Here is a 25190-nt window from a genome sequence, read left to right on the forward strand (position 1 = left end):
GGAGGCAAGTAGAGAATGCTGTTTGGCCACTCTGTGTAATTCATAATCACAGCAGCAGGGCAGCATTCTCTACGTACTGCCCGAGAACCAGAGCTTCTGCTCAAAGGCCCCTAGAATCGTGAGGCCCCTGGGCAGTGTGCCCATAGAGTAAGATGGCCCTGTGGAGAGAAAGTGATCTACGGTAGTTGGCCCACACCATGAGTTCAGCAGTGACCTACAGTAAAGACTGTAACTTGTGACATAGCATAATAAACAGCTGTAGAAGAAGGAACGTCAGTTGTACAAACTGTGAAATCAATTTTCATGTGTTCTTAAGTAAAACTTTATTATTATGACATTTGTTTCTGCAATATTGGTGCATGGCAACAACTAATCTGAACATTTTAATTGCTCAACAAAAGTAGATTTTAGATAAAGCTTTCAGCAGTGAAAAATAGATGGGATAAGCCAATAACTGGTCTTACCCTTGCAGGCGCTTTGATTAATTTAGTGTGACTGCAATTAGTAAAATGAGCAAGAAGCTGTCATATTTACAGATTTAGTCTGAACTTAAAACAGCACCAAACTTCGATTTAAAACGGCATTGTAGCATAAGTAAAATGATTATAGCCGAGCATTATGGTCATTAGGGGCCTCCAGAATAGCCCATATCATGTCATCTGAATCATGTTACTGGTATATTAACCTTGCAGAGGGAGTCTTAAAGTCTACAGTCATTTACACTAAAGACATTAAAACTGCTATGAATGAGAAAAATGAAGCTGAAGTTTTTTTTTTCTTTTTGGTATCTAGCTTTTATTGCGAGAACAGAAAATGTGTACAGCAAGTAGACGCTTGGACATCATTTTTTATGCTGGCTATATTAACTTTTATTGCAATTCTTTGCTATCATTTTAAGGGAGAGGCCATAGTCTAGTACATCATTACGATGGCAACAAAACAAAAAAAGTCAATTTTTTTTTAGGAGATTTATCATCAGACCCAAGTTTACTCGCTCATATCATTAAAGTAATAGTACTTTTTGTCATCTTGAGTCATGTATTTCTTCGGGATTTTAAATGTCACAGAAAGCTTAGACCTTATCAGAATGTTGAAAACATACGAAATCAATTGACCCTGTAGTCCGCTCTTTGTTTACAAAGTGACTTGCTAGACAATAGGAAAGTTGTCAGGATTTCTTCCTAAATTGATTCAGTAAGAATTTTTTGAAAAAAAATTGCAGCATCTACGGCTATGCACCAGAGCAGTGTTTTGTGGTCTGCCGAACCCATTGTATCAAAAAGTTATTTATTATAGTGTCCCCCACACTACTTAATTTAACATATAGTATATGCACAATGTATATATGGTACTTTGTAATTTCTTGGCTAGGGAAACCTAAAATAACCTATAGGTACCATTTTTAATGTGTTAATTACAATCCGACTTGCAGTGGTATCCAGATGGTAGATAGACAGTACATAGGGCCTGATTCAGGTTGGATTGCAAATTCCGATTTCCCGTCGCCGCCCCCGCAATGCTCTGTCTCCGCCTAGGAAGTGGAGCGTTGCCGCCCCCCCCCCACACACTTCCCAGCGAACGCCTCTGCTTGATTGACAGGCAGAGGTGTTCGCATTTTCTGCAGGCGCCCGCAGAAAATGTGGGAGCATGTGATGTGCAGGATGGGCCCTGCGCATGCGCCCGCAAACTTTTCATAATTTTCTCTTACGTCCTGGAGGATGCTGGGGACTCCGTAAGGACCATGGGGATAGACGGGCTCCGCAGGAGACATGGGCACTCTAAAGACTTTAGAATGGGTGTGCACTGGCTCCTCCCTCTATGCCCCTCCTCCAGACCTCAGTTAGATCCTGTGCCCAGAGGAGACTTGGTGCATTGCAGGGGAGCTCTCCTGAGTTTCTCTGAAAAAGACTTTTGTTAGGTTTTTTATTTTCAGGGAGCACTACGGGCAACAGGCTCCCTGCTTCGAGGGACTGAGGGGAGAGAAGCAGACCTACTTAAATGATAGGCTCTGCTTCTTAGGCTACTGGACACCATTAGCTCCAGAGGGTTGGAACGCAGGTCTCACCCTCGCCGTTCGTCCCAGAGCCGTGCCGCCGTGCTCCTCACAGAGCCGGAAGATAGAAGCCGGGTGAGTATAAGAAGAAAGAAGACTTCAAAGACGGCAGAAGACTTCAGATCTTCACTGAGGTAACGCGCAGCGGTAACGCTGCGTGCCATTGCTCCCACAAGTACACACACAGCGGGCACTGTAAGGGTGCAGGGTGCAGGGGGGGGCGCCATGGGCAGCAATATTAACATCAAAGGGACACTGGTAGATGAATTAGATACTGCAGAGGTGGTATATTAACAAACCCCCGCCAGTATAAATAATTTGAGCGGGACTGCAGCCCGCCGGTGAGGGGGCGGAGCTTGATCCTCCAGCACTAACCAGCGCCATTTTCTCCACAGCACACTGCAGAGAAGCTGGCTCCCCGGACTCTCCCCTGCTGAACACGGTTACAGAGGGCAAAAAAGAGGGGGGGGGGGGGCACATTTAATTGGCGCAGTGAGTGTATTTATATATTTTTATAAAAGCGCTGTACTAACTGGGATTTTATTCCAGTGTCCGGTGGTGCTGGGTGTGTGCTGGCATACTCTCTCTCTGTCTCTCCAAAGGGCCTTATTGGGGGAATCCATATAGATATATCCCTGAGTGTGTGGGGGTATCGGTACGTGTGTGTCGGCATGTCTGAAGTGGAAGGCTCATCTAAGGAGGAGGTGGAGCAGATGATTGTGGTGTCTCCGTCGGCAACGCCGACACCTGATTGGTTGGACATGTGGAATGTTTTAAATGCAAATGTGGCTTTATTACATAAGAGATTAGACAAAGCAGAGAACAGCGATAATACAGGGAGTCAATCAATGGCTTTGACGGTGTCACAGGGCCCTTCAGGGTCTCAAAAACGTCCCCTATCCCAAATAGCAGACACTGATACCGACACGGATTCTGACTCCAGTGTCGACTACAATGATGCGAGGTTACACCCAAGGGTGGCCAAAAGTATTCATTATATGATTATTGCAATAAAAGATGTTTTGCATATCACAGATGACCCCTCTGTCCCTGACACGAGGGTATGCATGTTTAAGGAAAAGAAACCTGAGGTAACCTTTCCCCCATCTCATGAGCTGAACACGTTATTTGAAAAAGCTTGGGAGACTCCAGACAAAAAACTGCAGATTCCCAAGAGGATTCTTATGGCGTATCCTTTCCCTGCACAGGACAGGGTACGGTGGGAATCCTCGCCCAGGGTGGACAAGGCTTTAACGCGCTTGTCCAAGAAGGTGGCGCTACCATCTCCTGACACGGCAGCCCTCAAGGATCCTGCTGATCGCAAACAGGAAACTACCTTAAAATCTATTTATACACATACGGGTGCTTTACTCAGACCGGCAATAGCATCGGCTTGGGTTTGTAGCGCAGTAGTAGCTTGGACAGATACCTTGTCAGCTGACATTGATACCCTAGATAGGTATACCATTTTATTGACCTTAGGTCACATTAAAGACGCAGTCTTATATATGAGAGATGCTCAGAGAGACGTTGGTTCGAGAGCCAACGCCATGGCGATTTCTGCTAGGCGAGCCCTGTGGACCCGCCAATGGACGGGTGATGCCGACTCAAAGAGGCATATGGAAGTTTTGCCTTACAAGGGTGAGGTTTTATTTGGGGAAGGTCTCGCGGACCTGGTTTCCACAGCTACCGCGGGTAGAGGGAAAAGAATGCCTGCTACGGCTAGTTCCCAGGAGCAGAAGTCCTCCCTGGCTTCTACTAAATCCACCGCATGACGCTGGGGCTCCACTGAGGGAGTCCGCGCCGGTGGGGGCACGTCTTCGACTCTTCAGCCACATCTGGGTTTAGTCAGACGTGGATCCTTGGGCGGTGGAAATTGTATCCCAAGGATACAAGCTGGAATTCGAAGAGGTGCCTGCACGCCGATTTTTCAAATCGGCATTACCAGCTTCTCCCCCAGAGAGGGAGATAGTTTTAGCTGCAATTCAAAAGCTATGTCAACAGCGAGTGCTTGTCAAGGTTCCCCTAGTTCAACAGGGGAAGGGGTACTATTCAACCCTGTTTGTGGTTCCGAAGCCTGATGGCTCGGTCAGACCCATTCTGAATCTAAAATCCCTAAACCTATACTTGAAAAAGTTCAAATTCAAGATAGAATCGCTCCGGGCAGTTATCTCCAGCCTGGAAGGGGGGGATTTTATGGTGTCACTGGACATAAAGGATGCATACCTTCATGTCCCCATATATCCCCTTCATCAGGCGTACCTGAGATTCGCTGTACAGGACTGTCATTACCAGTTTCAGACGTTGCCGTTTGGGCTTTCCACGGCCCCGAGGATTTCCACCAAGGTAATGGCGGAAATTATGGTGCTCCTGCGCAGGCAAGGAGTCACAATTATCCCGTACTTGGACGATCTCCTGATAAAAGCAAGATCGAGAGATCAGTTGCTGATAAGCGTGTCGCTCTCCCTGAGAATGCTGCAGTTCTAAATCTACCAAAGTCACAGTTGGTTCCAACGACTCGGCTATCGTTCTTAGGCATGATTCTGGACACGGAACAAAAGAGGGTTTTTCTCCCAATGGAAAAAGCCCAGGAACTCCAGAACATGGTCAGAGACCTGTTAAAGCCAAAAAGAGTGTCAGTTCATCAATGCACTGAGTACTGGGAAAAATGGTGGCGACCTATGAGGCCATCCCCTTCGGCAGGTTCCATGCGAGGACATTTCAGTGGGACCTTCTGGACAAGTGGTCCGGGTCCCATCTTCAAATTCATCAGAAAATAAGCCTGTCCCCCAGGGCCAGGGTGTCTCCCCTGTGGTGGCTGCAGAGTGCTCACCTTCTAGAGGGTCGCAGGTTCGGCATTCAAGACTGGGTTCTGGTGACCACGGACGTGAGCCTCCGAGGATGGGGAGCAGTCACACAAGGAAGACATTTTCAGGGACTAAGGTCAAGCCAGGAGGCCTACGACAAGTGGAGAATCTTCTTCGCGACCTACCGGTTCTGATTCAATCAGACAACGTCACAGCCGTGGCTCATGTAAACCGCCAAGGCGGGACAAGGAGCAGAGTGGCAATGGCGGAAGCCACCAGGATTCTTTGCTGGGCGGAAAATCACGTAAGCGCTCTGTCAGCAGTCTTCATTCCGGGAGTGGACAACTGGGAAGCAGACTTCCTCAGCAGACACGATCTCCATCCAGGAGAGTGGGGACTTCATCAAGACGTTTTTGCAGAGATAACAAGTATTTGGGGACTTCCTCATATAGACATGATGGCGTCACGCCTCAACAAGAAGCTTCGGACGTATTGTGCCAGGTCAAGGGACCCTCAGGCAGTAGCGGTAGACGCCCTGGTGACACCATGGGTGTTTCAGTCGGCCTATGTGTTCCCTCCTCTTCCTCTCATCTCAAAAATATTGAGAATCATAAGACGGAAAAGTGTGCAGGCAATACTCATTGTTCCAGATTGGCCTCGAAGGGCCTGGTATTCAGATCTTCAGGAGATGCTCACAGAAGATCCATGGCCTCTTCCTCTCAGGGAGGACCTGTTGCAGCAGGGGCCCTGCGTGCTCCAAGACATACCGCGGTTACGTTTGACGGCATGGCGGTTTAACACCGAATCCTAGCTGGGAAAGGTATTCTGGAGGAAGTCATCCCTACTCTGATAAAGGCTAGGAAGGAGGTGACGGCTAAACATTATCACCATATATGGAGAAAGTATGTATCTTGGTGTGAAGCCAGGAATGCTCCTACGGAAGATTTCCACCTGGGCCGTTTTCTACACTTTCTACAGACAGGAGTGGATATGGGCCTGAAGTTAGGCTCCATTAAGGTACAGATTTCGGCCCTGTCTATATTCTTTCAGAAGGAATTGGCTTCTCCCCCAGAAGTCCAGACTTTTGTAAAGGGAGTGCTACACATCCAGCCTCCTTTTGTGCCCCCAGTGGCACCATGGGACCTTAACATGGTGTTACATTTCCTAAAATCTCACTGGTTTGAGCCTCTTCAAACAGTTGAATTAAAATTTCTCACTTGGAAGGTGGTCATGTTGTTGGCCTTGGCATCTGCAAGGCGGGTGTCCGAATTGGCGGCTTTGTCTCACAAAAGCCCCTATCTGATTTTCCATGTGGATAGAGCAGAGTTGAGGACTCGTCCTCAATTTTTGCCTAAGGTGGTTTCATCGTTTCATATGAACCAACCTATTGTGGTGCCTGTGGCTACGGGGGACTTGGAGGATTCCAAGTCCCTTGATGTAGTCAAGGCCTTAAAAATTTACGTAGCCAGGACGGCTCGGGTTAGTTAAACAGAGGCACTGTTTGTCCTGTATGCAGCCAACAAGGTTGGCGCTCCTGCTTCTAAGCAGACTATTGCTCGCTGGATCTGTAACACGATTCAGCAGGCTCATTCTACGGCTGGATTGCCATTACTAAATTCGGTTAAGGCCCATTCCACTAGGAAGGTGGGCTCTTCTTGGGCGGCTGCCCGAGGTGTCTCGGCTTTACAGCTTTGCCGAGCAGCTACTTGGTCGGGTTCAAACACTTTTGCAAAATTCTACAAGTTTGATACCCTGGCTAATGAGGACCTCATCTTTGCTCAATCGGTGCTGCAGAGTCATCCGCACTCTCCTGCCCGGTCTGGAGCTTTGGTATAAACCCCATGGTCCTTACGGAGTCCCCAGCATCCTCTAGGACGTAAGAGAAAATAAGATTTTAAACCTACCGGTAAATCTTTTTCTCCTAGTCCGTAGAGGATGCTGGGCCCCCGTCCCAGTGCGGACATATTTCTGCAAGGCTTGTATATAGTTGTTGCTTACATAAGGGTTATGTTACAGTTAAGATCAGTCTTTGGCTGATACTGTTTTGTTCATACTGTTAACTGGTTGCGTATATCCCATGTTATACGGTGTGGATGGTGTGGGCTGGTATGAATCTTGCCCTTAGATTAGCAAAAATCCTTTCCTCGTACTGTCCGTCTCCTCTGGGCACAGTTTCTCTAACTGAGGTCTGGAGGAGGGGCATAGAGGGAGGAGCCAGTGCACACCCATTCTAAAGTCTTTAGAGTGCCCATGTCTCCTGCGGAGCCCGTCTATACCCCATGGTCCTTACGGAGTCCCCAGCATCCTCTACGGACTAGGAGAAAAAGATTTACCGGTAGGTTTAAAATCTTATTTTATCGGTTGAATCGCCTATTGTGATCCAACCTGAATTGGGCCCTTAGATAGTCAGTAGGTCAACACCAAATGGTTGACAGGCAATATGTCAACATGGTCAAAAGAGCAACAAGGTCAACAGATAAATGGTCGGCATGGACTTAGGTTGACAGGGTCAAAAGGTCATCACAGTCAAGAGGTCGATATACAAATGGTTGGCACAGAAAAGATTGACACATTGTTTTCATTTTTTTATGATTTTAAGAGCTAGGGTTAAGAGATAGCATTAAGGGCTAGGGATAGGATTAGGGTTAACCACTTGGAGGAGGATTAGCATTAGGCTGCCGGAGGAAATAGTTAGGATTAGGCACTTGGCGGGTTAGGGTCAGGCTAGAGAAGGGGAGGGTTTGGGTAAGAGTAACAAAAAATGTTGACTTCTATGTTGACCATTTGCACGTCAACCATCTGGTATCGACGTATTGACTATCTATAGGCGGTCTTTCCTTTATGTCACACCCCTGGCAATACGGTAATGAAAATGACAGCTTACATTTACCATTTTGTAGGTTTCGGTACAGTGAATGGCAATAAACAAAGTGATAGGCTACCTTTGTCACTGTGCTTCCAGGTTTTTTTTTAGATGGTGTGGCCATACATCACAGGATTTGTTAATGTCCCCCTCAGTAGACTTCCGGTTCCGGTCTCATGCTGTGAGGACGCTACACAGCAGAGCTCCGGTGAATCCTGACTCCAGGCATCGTTATAACGACTGCACAGTCAGTCTCCAAGGGCTTCAACTTTCCCCACAGCTTAGGCGGTCTCACCCCGCGAATCCCCGCCGACTTCTGATACCTCCGGCGAGCCGCTCTGTGACTTCAACAGTCGCTCGCCGCTCGGCGCTTGGCGGCGGAGCCCGCCTTAGACAGTGCAGAGTCGCGGGTTGAACGCATCGGTCTGTGGTGCTCCCAGCTCCTGTACTTACGGAGAACACCGCCAGCAGATCTCTTCATAGAGAAACATTTACCCGTTCCACGAGCAGGATTGGTAACCATAGCAACCGCAGCACGGTAATAACTGCTACACTGTCCCTCCACACTACAGCTGGGATCTCCCTGCCTGACAATCAAATACTATAGCACCACACCAAGTGCTATTCTTAGCTTAAGCCATTCCTAGCTTATTTTGTTCACATTATTCCAGAGTCTCACGGCTGCTCAATCTCACAGCTCACACCAGTGGATGAAACAAGGCATGATTTGCATTGCAGAGCACTATTTATCAATCTAAATGATGGTCATCCTCAGGATTTAACTACAAGCCCAGTCCTTGCAGCTCACAGACGCCTCACTTCATTATACCAGAACAATCCTTCTTCACACGACGCCCAGCCTGTACTTATTTCACCGACAGGGAGATTTATTATCTGATCCTTCCTTACCCCCATTTGTCAATGGACCGTTTCCTTTCCCCCATCCCTGCAGCCACAGCAATTCCTTCCTCCATCCCGGTCAGACAAGAAAAGCGGAGAGCTAACACTGCCATGGCTCCTGGCATTACTACCCCTCCCTCATCTCCAGCCCCCAAAAAATTAATTGCGTCTCAATCTCCTTCACGCAAGACTTCTAATAGCCGATCTCCTGATTCTCCTATCACATACGCTGACCTAACCGAAGCCATAACCCAAGCTATCTCTCCATTGCTGTCAAAAGCAGTCTCAGATATCTCACTCCAATTGCAACACCTCTCGCATAAAGTCTCTGTTAATGAGAATAGAATTGGGGGGCTTTGTCATGATATGGCTGATGTTCAGGGCTGTGTTAAACGTCTTGAAAAAGAGAATTACCAGCTGTGGATGAAGCTAGACGACGCAGAAAACAGGTCCAGACGGAATAATATTAGGCTGGTAGGGCTGCCAGAATCGGTAAAAGGAGATGAATTATCTCACTTTGTACAGGTAACACTCCCTTCACTTCTTGGTATTACCGAATCATGCAAAGATCTAGTAATTGAACGCGTACACCGTGTTGGTCCTCCGCCTCGATCCGCAGAAGGACGTCCCAGGGTGACTCTTTTCAGATGCCTCAACTATCTCCACAAGGTTGCCATATGGACTGCGTCTAGGAAAACCCGGCCCTTACAATGGGAGAATAATCGCCTTCTCATATTCCAAGACTTTTCCGCCGAGTTATCAAGAGCAAGGAAAGCCTTCAACCCAATCTGTTCTAGGTTGGTATCCTCCAAGCGTAAATTCTCCTTACTCTACCCAGCGAAACTTCGGATATACGATGGAGATAAACACCTGGATTTCTCCACTCCAGAAGACGCAACTTCATACCTCCAAGAAGGGTCTACAGAGGACCAGGATGACATCGCTGATGCCGCCTCATCCCCTAATACCTGATCTTAAGGTTTATATTATAATGCTGTTTTATTGAGGGCTACTCCCTCTGTTCGTTTCTATCTATCTCACTTCACCTAATGCAGATTTACTATGCTTTAAATTTTATGTTAATTCTCAGCTTGATGGTCAGTCCCCTCCTTGGTTTTAGAACCATTATATTTTCTTGTAATTCATATTAACGAACAACCGTCACCAACATTGAGCCTCACTCGCAGACCATCTAATAATCTACTACTGACTATCACAACACTTATGTTTATTGGCAGTCATCATTTAATATTGATGTGTATTTTTATATATCCTATGCATACCGTTTCTTTTCTTAGAATAGCCCTACCATACTATATAGAGTAATTTTTTCCCAGATGCCAGAGTCGGGATATCATCTGGAGCGTTAATCCGGAATAGTAGTAATGTTTGGAATAATTTTAGTTACTATTGTGAATTTTTGGCCCGGAAGTTTGTTTGCATGCCAAACGTTAACCAATTTTATTTGTATGTATTTGTTTTTTCCCCATGCTCCCCCCCCCCCATCCCCAAGCCCGACTCCCTTCTTCGAATCCAATCATTTGACACACGGTTGATCTTTATATTCTTTTACCTCTCCTGGTTATTTAAATGTCTAACCTAAAGATTGGCACCCTGAATGTAGGTGGAATTAACTCCCCGTCTAAACGTCGCAGGATCCTCATGTATTTATCCAAAATGAACATCAATGTTGCATTTTTGCAAGAATCTCATTTGACTCTCCAGGAATCCATGAAATTACAGATGTCACATTGGTGCCTAATAGCTGCAGCCCCATACAATTCTAAATCTAGAGGGGTTGTCCTTCTAGCAAAACGTAATCTTAATATCATACTACTATCCACTGACATTGACCCCAACGGCCGTTATTTAATTGTCAGTCTCTCTATTGAGTCATTTAGATTAGTCCTCTGTAATGTTTACGCTCCCACTACGTACAAAAGATCCTTTTTTCAGATGTTAATAGCCAAACTAACCCCATTTTCTAATGATAACCTCATTGTATGTGGAGACTTCAACTTAGTGTCTTCTAATTATTTAGACCGCTCTAACACTTCTAGAACTCCCCAACGCCTCCCTAAACTTGGTATTCCTGCCTTTTCTGAAGCCTTGCAGCTAATTGATATTTGGCGTGCTCTAAATCCCATAGAAAGGGAGTTTTCCTGCCATTCCTCTGCCCATGATACATTTTCTAGAATTGATTATGCGTTTATCACCCAAAAGCTTTTTCCCTCAGTCACCGATCCAACCATCGAACCCATTATTATCTCTGATCACGCCTTGATTTGGTTTTCCCTCACTCTACGTCCCCCTCAGTCTCTTCCCCCCCAATGGAAATTCCCCTCTCACCTTTCTAACTCCAAAAAATTTTGTGACTTCCTGCAGGCATCTTGGGATACCTTTTTCTTCTTAAATGAACAACACTCAGAATTAGACCCCTCTTTATTTTGGCAAACAGCCAAATCAGTCCTTCGGGGCAATATTATTTCATACTCCTCTGCTTTAAAGAAAAATCATACCAAATCTTACCTAGAAATGCAACGTGCTCTTTCCACTGCCTTCCAAGTATTTAAATCCCACCCCTCCCCGTCTAATAAATCCTCGTATTTAACAATAAAACTCCAGTTTAACGAATTTCTCTCTCAGACGGGTGATAAATATAAATATAAAGTCGACTACCGGTTCCACAAATTTGGAAATAAAACAGGGAAACTCCTCACAAACATGCTGAAAGGTACCTCTCCCCCCATGTTAGTTCATCCTCTAAAACTCCCTGATGGGTCCTTAACTAACGACCCCCAAGCCATCACATCTCTCATGAAGTCATTTTATGAAACATTATATTCCAATCCTTCTCCCCCCACTGATAAGCCCCCCCAATCTTGGTCTTTCCCCCTTTTACCCCAAGTACCGTCTACTTTTCTTGATTCCCTAGATGAACCTATCACATTAGAAGAAGTTCGCTCAGCTATTACTCACTTGAAACATAACAAAGCTCCAGGCCCAGACGGTTTTTCAAATGAGTTTTATAAACTCTTGATTGATAAAATAGACAAACATCTTCTGGCATTACTCAACTCAATAATTAGATCGAAATCCATCCCTCTATATTTTAATAGCGCTACAATCAGAGTTCTTTTGAAGCCTGGTCGAGACTCTTCCATCCCTAGTTCCTATCGCCCAATTTCACTATTAAATTCCGATTATAAAATTTTTACAAAAATCTTAGCCAACCGTTTAAAACTCTCTCTCCCTCACATAATCCATCCAGACCAAACCGGGTTTATATGGGGCCGTCACTCTGTAACTAATGTCCGCAAAGTCCTCTCGATAATCCAACATTTAAAACTTCATCCTACTTTAACAAATAATATCGTTTTAGCTCTAGACGCAGAAAAGGCGTTTGACCTTATAGAATGGCCACACCTTTTCAGTTCCATGAGACTTTTTGGTTTTCCTTCATCCTTCATTTCGGTTATCCAATCCATTTACTCCTCTCCATCCTCGCAGCTCTATTGTAATGGCCACTTATCTACTCCTTTCGCAATTTCTCGAGGCACCCGTCAGGGATGCCCCCTTTCCCCACTACTCTTCGCCATTGCTATTGAACCATTGGCAATCTCTATTAGAAATTCCCCTAATATTCACGGGATCCAAATCGGTAATATCCCATTAAAGCTTGCGCTATATGCAGATGACCTATTAATTTTCCTATCTAATCCCTCTTCTTCTTTACCTAATTTATTTTCATTAATAAATAATTTTGGCTCCCAAGCAGGATTCAAAATAAATATGTCTAAATCTGAAATCCTACAACTTGAAGGCCCCACTACTTTAACTCTTCATCCCACATCCCCTCTTCTCTCTCCTATACTCAAAACGGAAATTAAATATTTGGGCTTACATATCCCCTCTGATCTCTCCTCCTTATATAAACTGAATTTTACTCCGTCTCTCATCAAAATCTCCTCACTATTTGACTCATGGCTAAATCTCCCACTATCTATCATTGGAAGAATAGCGGTAGTTAAAAGTATAATTTTTCCTAAGATATTTTATTTACTACAAATGCTTCCTATTAGCCTCTCTGTATCTGACTTGAAACGCTTTAACCAAATTACCTCTCGATTTATATGGCAAAATAAACGCCCTCGAATTGCTTTCCAAAAACTACAATCTCACAAATCTCATGGAGGGATGTCCCTTCCAAACCTGAAATTATATACTTTAGCGATTCATTTCAGATATATTTCAGATTGGCTTCTCTCTAAATCCACTTATACTTCATCTTCACTAGATACTGCCCTTTTCAGTCCATATTCTCCAAGTGCCCTTCTTCACTCCAATAAATCTGATATTCCTTCTAGTATATTGCACCATATCATGTTTCACGACACTTACTCAACTTGGATTACTATCAATAAAAAATTAACGAGACATGCGACTTCTTCTCCCTATAATACACTCTGGGGCAATCCCTCATTCCATCCTTCATTATCCAATCCAATTTTCCACACATGGAAAAATAAGGGCCTTTCCCTTACCTCCCAGGTTTTCGATCCAGGAGGCCAGATAATACCTTTCTCTACTCTTCAAACGCAATTTTCCCTACATACCTCTAATTTCTACATGTACCTACAGTCGCGACATTATGTCCATTCCCTAGATCCCAAAACTAGATATCAAAACTCTCCTGATCCTATTAACTCCCTGCTTCGCCTATTACATTCTTCCCCCTACTATATAAAATATATTTATACCCTATTATTACCAACTTCCAATACTAATACTTGGCAAACACTGGCTCTAACTTGGCGAAATGACATCCCAGACATTGACTCCCCCCCGATTCTTTTTGCACATAGCTCTAGCACCATGAAATTCTTGAAATCCTCTTACCTACAGGAAGTTCACTGGAGAACTTTACACAGAGCCTATATTTCCCCTGCTCAAAGAAGTCATATGGTTCCAAACTCACCAGGCTCCTGTTTTAAATGTCGTAGCTCTCACGCTAATTTTTTCCACTGCTTCTGGGAATGCGGGAAAATAAAACGCTTTTGGAATAAAATAATTGTCTACCTAAACTCTTTATTCACTACACGTATTTTCCCTGACCCATTAGCATGTATATGTGCAAATTTTAAAAATTGGCTTCCCAACAGCGATATCTCTCCATATATTCCGCTTCTGACCACCATCGTGACTCTTGCAAAGAAAATCATTCTCACCCATTGGATCTCTTCATCATCTCCCTCTCTACAAGATTTAAAGTTAAAACTCCTACAATTGCTATATTTTGATAGAAATAGCACATTCCCCGACATAGATAAACATGTTGATCGATTCTATTCCAAATGGTCCCCACTCATACTTTCTTTAGACTCGCCCACTCAAGACAGAATTATGAAAGTTTACGAAAATACTGATTGGCACCATTTACGTACCATTGCAAACTCCTAATTCCACTACATGACGTTATACAATTGAAACTGCTTATGTTTATGTGATTACAATCCATTATGATCCTCTCCTGAAGACAATGATTGGACCCTCCTTCTCCCCCCTCCCACCTCCTCTACCCGTATTCGTCTTATTCAACAATTTCTTTTATTTTTCCTATTTCTCTTTCATTTTTCCTATTTCTCTTTTGTCTATCATCTTTCTTTAATAAACCCTAGTTACCAACATCGTCTCAGTTTTATGTGGATAATTTTAATTGAATCCACATTTTATATTCCACTCTACACCATAGTTATCATTATATGTTTTTATCTCAATGCACAATAAGTGGAATTGTTTGTCATGTTAAGAGACTATGTCTGATTGGAATTCTGTTCTGTACATAAATGACGATGTATCCTCTGTTTGTATGTATAATTTTCCTTACCTTTGTACAACAACAAAATAAAAATTGTATAATAAATAAAATGTCCCCCTCAGTACCTGGGCCCATGGCCACTCTCAGCAGCCCTGCCTATGGGGGGTGAGCCACCAGAAAAGGGGCTTCTAAAATTTTACACAGTTGGAAAGCCATTACCATTGCCATCAACTGAAAACTTCCAGAAATGTTTTTTACATTAATATCTCCTCATAAATGTTGCATTCTTCCATGAAGTCCCTTTCTATAATCTCTCCACACACCCTTGTATGAAAATCTGGTGAAGACCAGCCCTGACACATGTTAGGTGCAAATTCAGTCAGGTGGTGTTTTTAAGGCATCAAATCCTGCTTTTGCCCCTAAACAATAAATGCAGAATTTGTATGAATTTATTGTAAAATAAACCAGGTATGTGTATGAGGGTTTAGGAAGAAGGTATTTTCGAGATCAGGGGCATTAGGATGAAGATTTGTCTGGAAATCTTGCTCTACCCTTGGCCAGTGACAAGATCACACCTGCACCAAAGGGGTGCCAACTCGTGCAGGGCTATAGAGGGCGGCAACAGGTTTATGTGTACTTAGTTTAACAGTATATTAGCCTTAGATGACTAGAACCCTTTATCAGACAGTCAGCCCTGGAGGAACAAGGTATCTTTAGTGGAAGATCTTCTGTAGGTATTCACATTGGGGTACTGTAGGTGATAGATTAGAAAACAAAACACATCCTTACAACAAGGTTTTTTTCGTAACAATTGTTTTCTAATTACTGCATTCTAGAAAAAAAAAATACAACTGTAAAACTGAGGAGGTAGTGGTGGTGGTGGTGGTGGTGGTGGTGGTGGTGGTGGTGGTGGTGGTGTGTGTGTGTGTGTGTGTGTGTGTGTGGGGGGGGGGGGAAGGTAAGGGGGGGGGTGTGTAGGTGTTGCTAACACACATTGAAACCTTTTTTTGTTTTTTCATGGGCACTAATCCAAAATCTTAGATGTTTCTGTTTCACTGCTCGTTTTTTACTCAATGTACAGTATTGACTAGCATGAAAAGGTTTTTGCCTTAGAGAATAAGAAATGCACTTCTAGAAAGATTGGACCTGAGCAGAAGCACCAGACATATTTTGCATTTAATAAATATTTTAGTTTATCTTATATGGTACTTGATATTCAGCAGCTGTCAGGAAACATCTACAGAAAACTGTGATTTTCTCTTAATGATGATCTTCCTGTTATGTTCATGTAATTTGTAGGCTTAATCAGCGGAGATTTTGTCAAGACATCTTCAGGCTTTATAATTCATGCTCACTGGTGTTTGCAGATCTCTCCGTGGCCCGGCTACTCTGGACTGTACTTAACAAATGGTCCAAGGAGGTAAAAAGAAAAAGGAGGGATCAACAATCCCAGTATGAACCAGGGGGGTAATTCAGACCTGATGGCTAGGCTGCGTTTTTGCACAGTGGGCGATCAGGTCTAAACTGCGCATGCGTATGCACCGCAATGCGCAGGCACGTCACAACGGGTACAAAGCAGATCGTTGCTCAGCGATGGGTTTGTGTGAAGAATCCATTCGCAGGGGCGTTCGCAAGGAGATTCGACAGGAAGAGGGCGTTTGTGGGTGGCAACTGACCGCTTTCAGGGAGTGGTTGGAAAACCGCAGGCGTGTCCAAGCGTTTGCAGGGAGGGTTCCTGACGTCAATTCCGGTCCCGGACAGGCTGATGTGATCGCAGCGGCTGAGTAAGTCCTGGGCTGCGCAGAGACTGCACAAGATCTGTTTGTACAGCTCTGCTACACGTGCGATCGCACACTTGCACAGCTAAAATACACTCCCCTGTAGGTGACGACTATCTGATCGCAGCAGTGCAAAAATGGTTTGCTAGTAATCAGGTCTGAATTAGGCCCCAGGTCACTGCACACCAGGCACATTCTTCTTGCAGGTTATGGAAAATCCCTTTTAAAAAAACGAATTCACTATGCAGTGATTGGTTCCATAAAAATGGTTTCTTTGGAAAACATACATATTGAATAGTGATATTGTCACGGTGGACAATCAGACATTAATGTGCATCTACTGTACCCTACACACACACGCCGATACACAAGCACACACCCCGCTTTTTCTGTGCTACCTCATATTCCCTTTAAGGATGTTGCGTTTGTCCATGGGTCCACAGTTGTAACCCTCAATGGTTTTGCCATTGATAGCAGAGATCCAATGTTTTCCCACCATTGATGACACATATCCCCCCTGATGTTTTTTTTAAATTATTTTGGTGCCAGAACAGAGCCTAGCTCCATCCCACCAACACACCCACAAAACCCTGCCCCCACCTCTGATTGGACCACGCCCTGATGAGTAATAGAGCAGTGATGACCATCAGAGGTTCCTCCTGCAAGCCCAGGCCTGGGTAATTAGTACCTGCTCCCCCCACCCTCTCGGCACCAGTGAAAACAAGGGGTGGTACTGTTCAGAATTTCGCCCTGACGTCACTTGTCTCCATCTTGCCGGATGTCTGGAGAGTAGACCTACTGCATGGAGAGGCAGCTTCCTGTTCCTGGAGTTGGTTCTGCAGCATCATGATGTCATGGGGGCTCTGCATGGTTCCAGTCCCCTTTATATCCTGTTCTGAATACATTAAGGCCAATGTTAAACATTAATACTGTTTGAATAATAAATTATTAATAAACAAAATATTATAATGACATTGAAAGCGCATCTCTAGCTCTGTATACACAGTCCGTTTTGGACTTTTAAGAGTTCGAATCCTAAACACAGTTAAGTCTTTTATTTTGTGCTAACAACCTACAGTATCACTTTTGCAAGGACAGAAAAGAAACTTCCTCTTTAATCTCACTGCCCAGTATAGAACTGATGCCACGGAGTCCTATTGTCTGCATGAGTGTCCGCTGCGCCCCAGGTAGTTGCTACAATCTACTTTGGAGCAAGTCTCACGATCATCAGGTTTTCACCTGAGGTCACACAAGCTGCAGCCTACAAAGAGCATTTGCCAGGAGGCTGCTGATAAGCAAACAAGTGAAGTTCCAAATCACAAGGCAAGCCAATAAGCCGCAGGCAAAAGAGCATAGGCAAGAAGAGGCCGAGAACAGGGCTGATGTGTATCATTGAGTAAAGTTATGAAGCAAATCTAAAATTGTCTATAAACAAAAATATATATGGGAGGTGTATCAAACCTTCTAAGGAGAAGTCCATCAGAACCAATCAGCTTCTAGCTATCATTTTATAGAATGTACTAGATAATATATAAAACATGAGTTACTCCACTGCCACTGCACTCTAAAGTTGCACAGATCTACAGTATGGGGGTAATTCAGAGTTGATTGCAGCAGCAAATTTGTTAGCAGTTGGGCAAAACCATGGGGGTAATTCCAAGTTGATCGCAGCAGGAAATTTTTTAGAAATTGGGCAAAACCATGTGAACTGCAGGGGGGCAGATACAACATTTGCAGAGAGAGTTAGATTTGGGTGGGGTGTGTTCAATCTGCAATCTAATTTGCAGTGTAAAAATAAAGCAGCCAGTATTTACCCTGCACAGAAATAAAATAACCCACCCAAATCTAACTCTCTCTGCAAATGTTATATCTGCCCCCCCCCCCCCTGCAGTGCACATGGTTTTGCCCCATTGCTAACTTTCTTGCTGCTGCGATCAACTCAGAATTACCCCCCATGTGCACTGCAGGTGGGGCAGATATAACATGTGCAGAGAGAGTTAGATTTGGGTGGGGTGTGTTCAATCAGAAATCTAAATTGCAGTGTAAAAATAAAGCAGCCAGTATTTACACTGCACAGAAACAAAATAACCCACCCAAATCTAACTCTCTCTGCAAATGTTACATCTGCCCCCCCCTGCACTGCACATGGTTTTGCCCAACTATTAACAAAATTGCTGCTACGATCAGGTCTGAATTACCCCCTAATTCCGGTCCTGGACAGGCTGATGCGATCGCAGCGGCTGAGTAAGTCCTGGGCTACTCAGAGACTGCATACAATCTGTTTGTACAGCTCTGCTACACATGAACAGCTAAAATACAGTCCCCCTGTAGGCGGCGACTATCTGTTCGCATCAGTACAAAAATGCCCTGCTAGCGATCAGGTCTCAATTAGGCCCACAGACCATACAACAATAGATAGTGATCATACGTGCAAGATTGTTCAAACAAACGAATGTCTTGCTGATGATCTGCTGGTGGCTTTTCACAGTCCTCAAATAATGTTGTTCAATGTCAGATATATATATATATGCAAGGAAAAAAAATGTGTAGTAATAAGTGCAACGCTATAGTCCAAATGTACAATTCAATACCACACACATGTGTCTAATGGGTCCTACACACTTGTCGATGTGTATCCATTAACTTGTTACCAGTTTTGTAGCCCTACGCCTCAGCAAGGCATTCCAATAAAGGCTACTCCATCTGTATGCATCCTGTTTCTTCTATGTGAATGGAAGGTAAGCCTTTATGACTTGCTTGGCTCCATACCGGTATGGATTCTTTGCGTCAATTGAGAAGACAATTTGTTTCCTCAGTATTTGGACACTTCATTTCACTAGTGACAAATGGAGGTCCAATGTTTCATCTTATTTATTATACCTGTAAAGATGTGAGGGGGTAATGTAAAGTAATGGTCTCTTTTTTCAATGGAAGAAAAAAAGGTTCCCAACTCTATTGGACACCAGTAAACTGTGAGTCGCTGTAGAGTGTGCACAGTACAGAAGTGAGGATGAACATCAGCATCTCAGATCACAAGTCACATCACAAATCATACCACAATTCACAACACAACTCACATAGCAATTCTCTTTACAAGTCACATGTCATGTCACAGTCGCAATTCACATAACAAATTACAATTCACATCACAAGTTACATCATAAATCACAATCACTATTTGGTTAATTGTGGTCAATACTTTATGTACCGATTTGTGTATTGATTTCTGACAAGTAGAGATGTGCGGTTCGGTCCTCCATACATCTGAATCCGCCCGAACTTTGTGCATCCGAACTGAACCAAAACCCAGTCCAGTATTCCCCCCCCCACCCCACCCCACCCCGAGGAGATCCGATCCGATCTGAACAAAGTCCCAGCTTGAATCTTTTGCCATTTGGATTTTAAATCTGGATTTCAGGTTTTGGATTGCAAAATTGACATGATTTTAGTGGGTTTTTATACATTTTTATTTATTTTTTTAACAATGGCTATCAGTTTTTTAAATAATCGATTTTAAACCGAACCAAAATCCGAATGCGAACCAAAACACTTGAGGATGGTTTTGCCAAAAATAAAACACGATGATGAATTAGAACCAAAACCAAAACACTGGGGTCCGCACACATCTCTACGACAAATCACTGAAATTCTGAAGAGTTGAAGTATCTGCTAAACCAAATTGTCCATCTGTGGTCATTATGGGAACGGTAGTGCACCAAGGTCTAACTAGAGAGCACCGTGCACGGCCATAGGCGTGCGCAGGGGGGGTGTCTGGTGCGCACAGGCACCCCCTAATGTCTGTCACCCCCTCACACACCTGCTGCTGCAGTATCGGCGATCGCCGAGTGTGCTTATTTCTGTCCTCCCGCCCACTGCGCCCACCACCCCCTCCGCTCAGTCTGGCTGTCATTCATTTGTATGGTGCAGCATCACTGATGTAATCCTACTCCCAGTTCCTCTAACCTATGGGATGTGTTGTGATGATGTCATGCTCCCACTCACGCTCTCTCTCTCCTCATCATGTGCCAACGCCACAGAATACAGCGTTCCTCTTGGAGGAGGACAAGTTCAAATTCAATATCAATATTTATTTCGAGAGATTAGGATATAATCTATGGTAATAAAATATACAAATTTAACATATATTAACAGATTTTTATATATATATATATATATAGAGAGAGAGAGAGAGGTAGATAGATAGATAGATAGATAGATAGATAGATAGATAGATAGATAGATAGATATCTGTGCATCAAATTCTCTATATTATTTAGTTTGCATTGAGTGCCAATATGTGGTAGACACGCCTGATAGGTGGTGCTAGACACGCCCATTAGGTGGTGTTAGACCTGCCCGATAGGTTGTGCTAAACGCCCTTCTAATCATGCACCCCCTAGTAAAATGTCCTGCGCATGCCTATGTGCACGGCGTGAACGGGCTCAGCAACCAAATGCGCCTGGAAATCTTTTTCAAATATTGCATGAAAAATACAGTAAGTGCAATTCCTTTCATTCACCAAGAAAGAGATGAGTGTCCATTTATTATAGGTTAGACGGTGGCAGGAAATCAATAGTGATATCATTTAGTTCCAAAGCAATTTGTTTATTTTTCAATGAATATCAGTAATTCACCTTTTTCTGCCATCTGAGCTTAAGCTCATATTTCTCATTGAAACCAGAGTTTCATTTATTTTTACTGAGCAAAATGGGTTTTTTTTTCTTCATGTTTTTAACAACATATCTTCATTAGACATGCAGTGGTCTCATTATAATGATTGAATATGTCAGTCCGTAATAATAGGTTCTGAGATCTGATTAAAAAAATAAATAGTTGAATGACGCATATGGAAAGCACTGAGATGCTGTTTGGACACATGGCGGAGGGGAGTAACTCAGGTCGTCTCATCACATTCCACTAAAATGACTGCAAATCTGTCTAGCTGAGTTGGTGATGCAGATGTACTAGTCAACCGGCATGCCTACAGGACAAGAGACAGATGGATCATTTAACAGCATTACTTACTGTACAATGGAAATGTAACTGAACAGTAAAAGATGGAGTTTTCGTGTTTACAAATATACAGTATGTATGTATATGAGAAGCACTGACGTATTTATAATAGGTGCAGTGTGTGCGATTCACACAGGCCACCGGGGTTCAGGAGGGCCCACACTGCACACCCTGCACCTATTATTTGTACTGCTTACACACTGGAGACCTGCGGTGAAGCAACAGCGCTGCAAAAATCACTGTGAAAATTGTGCAGCGCCATTTTTCTGGTGTTTTGCACATGTGCAGTAGGAACATTACTGGGAAAATGGCCGCCATGCCATTTTCCCAGAGATCTATGCATGTGCTCTAAACTCTGGGACAGCGCTGACCCTAGTGCCCTGAGTCACAGCGCTGCCGACGGCTAGGGAGGAGGGGGCGCTGACGGAGCCTGCACACGGCCTCCTCCTCTCTAGAAATACCCCTGATGAGAAGCCACGTTTCTGATAGTCTTGTATGAGATACAGTATATTGATATAATTTTAGATATATTCAAAAAGTCATACCGGCACTCCCAGAGGTAAACACGAGTTCCTTTGCTGCGGTGCCCTCCAAGTCAGCAATGTGACAAACATAGGTAGTGGAAAACGGCGGCACTCAAGCAGGCTTAATCGTTATAAAGATAAAATTTCCTTTAATCACCTACATGTTTCGGGGAAAATCACCCCGTCCTCAGGGCTCAGACAACGTTGTTTTATCTTTATAACGATTAAGCCTGCTTGAGTGCCGCCGTTTTCCACTACCTATTTTAGATATATTGATATAATTCAGATGTGTTACTATTACTAATACATATATATTATTACGTAAACTTACATATATAATTACAGGGATCAACAGTTCTCCTAATATAAAGAGAAACCAATAATAATAGTCAAGGGCACTTATGTACTTGCTGCCAGATTTGTTTTTGTATAGTCAAAGGGACTGTGTCTGCATCTTGCAGACTGTAAGGCCCGAAGGATCCACCAGCCTCAGGCCCTTCAAATAACCAGACCTCTCAACTGTCCTCATTTTGGCCAAACAGTCCTGCATTCCGTGCACTGTGCCACTGTCCCACCCATAGGCCGTGGTTTCCTGTGGTGGTGGTGGTGGGTGGTTGGTGGTGGGATGGGTCGTTGCGAGGTCTCCTTTTCAGTGTGTGTGTGTGTGTGGGGAGGGGGGGCAGTGAGACCCTTTTTGGGGCAGGCACAGAGTCCTGCTCCCCACCTTCCAAATGAGATATGATATAACCATGGTCTGGATGGGACAGAAAGTACATAAAGCAAAGATGAAAACACAGGAGGACAATTAAAAAAAAAAAAAAATTATAGTAATAAAATATTAATAGTAATATCAATAAAACAAAAATGAGCATTATTATTAATATATTATACATAAAATTGCAAGGGTCTGTGAATATCTATATTTGCTCTTTGCTATACAATGCTGCATGCTAAATAAGTAAGTTTTTCGCCATACTATCTGCTGCACTATGCCTGTGCCTATGTACTGTATTATTATACCTAACCTGCAAAGTTGGCAGATATAGATGAGGGACTCATGCAGCGCTAGCACTACACCAGGCTGTGGTGCGTAACCTGCGATCACACTGCACATGAATAAAGATGGAACAGAAGACTTGTCTTTCTATTTAATAAAGTTTTGTATGATGATTTTGGAATGTTTGAGCGATTGGGTGGTCAGCACGGCCTCACCTCTGTAATAGCAATCTATAAAAATAACAAAGTTATAGTAAGACCGGATGCAGATTCAGCCGCAACTTACGCTTACAGGTCCGTATACTCAGGAAACGGAGGGGCTATCACAGGTTCAAGATGCAGCAACATCAGCACACGCCCTCTCTTTGAGATGACTAGGGGCCTAATTCAGATCTGTTAGCAGATGGGCAAAACCATGTGCACCGCAGGGGGGGGCAGATATAACATGTGCAGAGAGAGTTAGATTTGGGTGTGGTGTGTTCAAACTGAAATCTAAATTGCAGTGTAAAAATAAAGCAGCCAGTATTTACCCTGCACAGAAACAAAATAACCCACCCAAACCTAACTCTCTCTGCACATGTTATATCTGTCCCACCTTCAGTGCACATTGGGCCAGACTTGCCTACTGTCCCGGATTCTGCGGGAGACACCCGGTTTCTCGGGTAGTCCCCCGCAGCCCCGGAAGAGTGGGCACCCCTCCCACATTCTGCCCACTTACTAGGAAAGTGAGCAGAATGGGGAGCTAAACAGTGCTGAATCGAGGACCCGGCGGAGGGGCTTAATCATGCGATTATATGCTAATCGCATCATTGAAGCTCCGCCCATATGCAAATACCGCCCAATCGCGGTATTTGCTTGTGCAGTGGGCGGGCCTGATAACGTCATTGACGCGGCCCCGTCTCCGGCGCCGGCCACCAGCTTCTCCTCTCCGAGTATCTCCCAGAGGCCCTCATTCCGAGTTGTTCGCTCGCTAGCTGCTTTTAGCAGCATTGCACACGCTAAGCCGCCACCTACTGGGAGTGAATCTTAGCATAGCAGAATTGCGAACGAAAGATTCGCAAAATTGCGAATAGAAATTTCTTAGCAGTTTCTGAGTAGCTCCACACTTACTCCTACATTGCGATCAGTTCAGTCAGTTTCGTTCCTGGTTTGATGTCACAAACACACCCAGCGTTCACCCAGACACTCCCCCGTTTCTCCAGCCACTCGTTTTTCCCAGAAACGGCAGCGTTTTTTCACACACAGCCATAAAACGTCCAGTTTCCGCCCAGAAACACCCACTTCCTGTCAATCACACTCCGATCACCAGAACGAAGAAAAATCCTCGTAATGCCGTGAGTAAAATACCAAACTTTTGAGTAAAATAACTTAGTGCATGCGCTCTGCGAACCTTGCGCATGCGCAGTAAGCGACTAATCGCAATATAGAGAAAATCGGCAACGAGCGAACAACTCGGAATGACCACCAGAGAGGAGAGAAGAAAAGTAGGTAAGTATGCATTGGGCCTAATTCAGACATGATCGTAGATGTGCTAAATTTAGCACATCTACGATCATGTCTTCAGACATGCAGGGGGACGCACAAGTACAAAAGCATCGCTTTTGTACTGGAAGAGTAACTCCCAGCCAGCACGGCTCTTGCGCGTTGGCAGGGAGCTACTCGTCGCTGCTCCGGTTGCAGCGGCTGCATGTGACGACCCCCAATGGTCCAGGCACGCCTGCGTTGCCCGGACTGCGCCCCCTAAACGGCGGCAAAACACCGCCGGCCCGCCCCCTCCCGCCCAATGACCACCTCTGCCTGTCAATCAGGCAGAGGCGATCGCAGGGTTAAGGGAGCCTTCAGCTGTCTGGCATGCGCAGTTCAGACCTGATCGCTGCTGTACGAAAACACACAGCCCATTTGCTCATTAGCTAACAAATTTGCTGCTTTGATCAGATCTGAATTAGGCCCTAGGTGCAGGTCACAGACACTTATTGTGCCCATGCTATAAACCAATCCATTTATAAAAATACATTTGTTACATTTAGTATTACTATTAGGCATTACCGAAACCATACCTCCCAACTTTGCCCTTGCAGTAAGAGGGACACACGCGCGGCCAAGCCACGCGCGCTCCCGAAAAGGAGGGATGACCTACGAGAAGGGGCGTGGCCTCACGGGAGGACCCGCGATCGCGAGCCACGCCCTCGTTTTCGTCACTGAGGGGGCATGCCCAGCGCTCTGTGAGCCGCTGGCATGCCCCCTCTCCCTCTGGCTCCAGTGAATAGACGCTGTGCGCATGCGCACAGCATCTATTCACCGCTGCTCTGCTAAGCAGGGCAGCGAGAGACAGAGACTCCCAACTCCCCCCCCCCCCCCCCACCGCGGGACACTGCGGCCCGCGGGTGGGACAGCGGGACAGTCCCCCAAAAACGGGACTGTCCCGCGAAAATCGGGAC

The 25190-nt window shown here is 44.6% G+C and overlaps 1 protein-coding gene across 2 annotated transcripts in view; it reads left to right on the forward strand.

Moving 5' to 3' along the window:
* Nucleotides 1–25190, forward strand: part of CNTN5 (contactin 5) — a 2165994-nt gene that overhangs the window by 247173 nt on the left and 1893631 nt on the right. The gene's annotated exons all lie outside the window — the stretch shown is intronic.

This window comes from Pseudophryne corroboree, chromosome 2 (assembly GCF_028390025.1).
Source record: "Pseudophryne corroboree isolate aPseCor3 chromosome 2, aPseCor3.hap2, whole genome shotgun sequence".
Lineage (NCBI taxonomy): Eukaryota > Metazoa > Chordata > Amphibia > Anura > Myobatrachidae > Pseudophryne > Pseudophryne corroboree.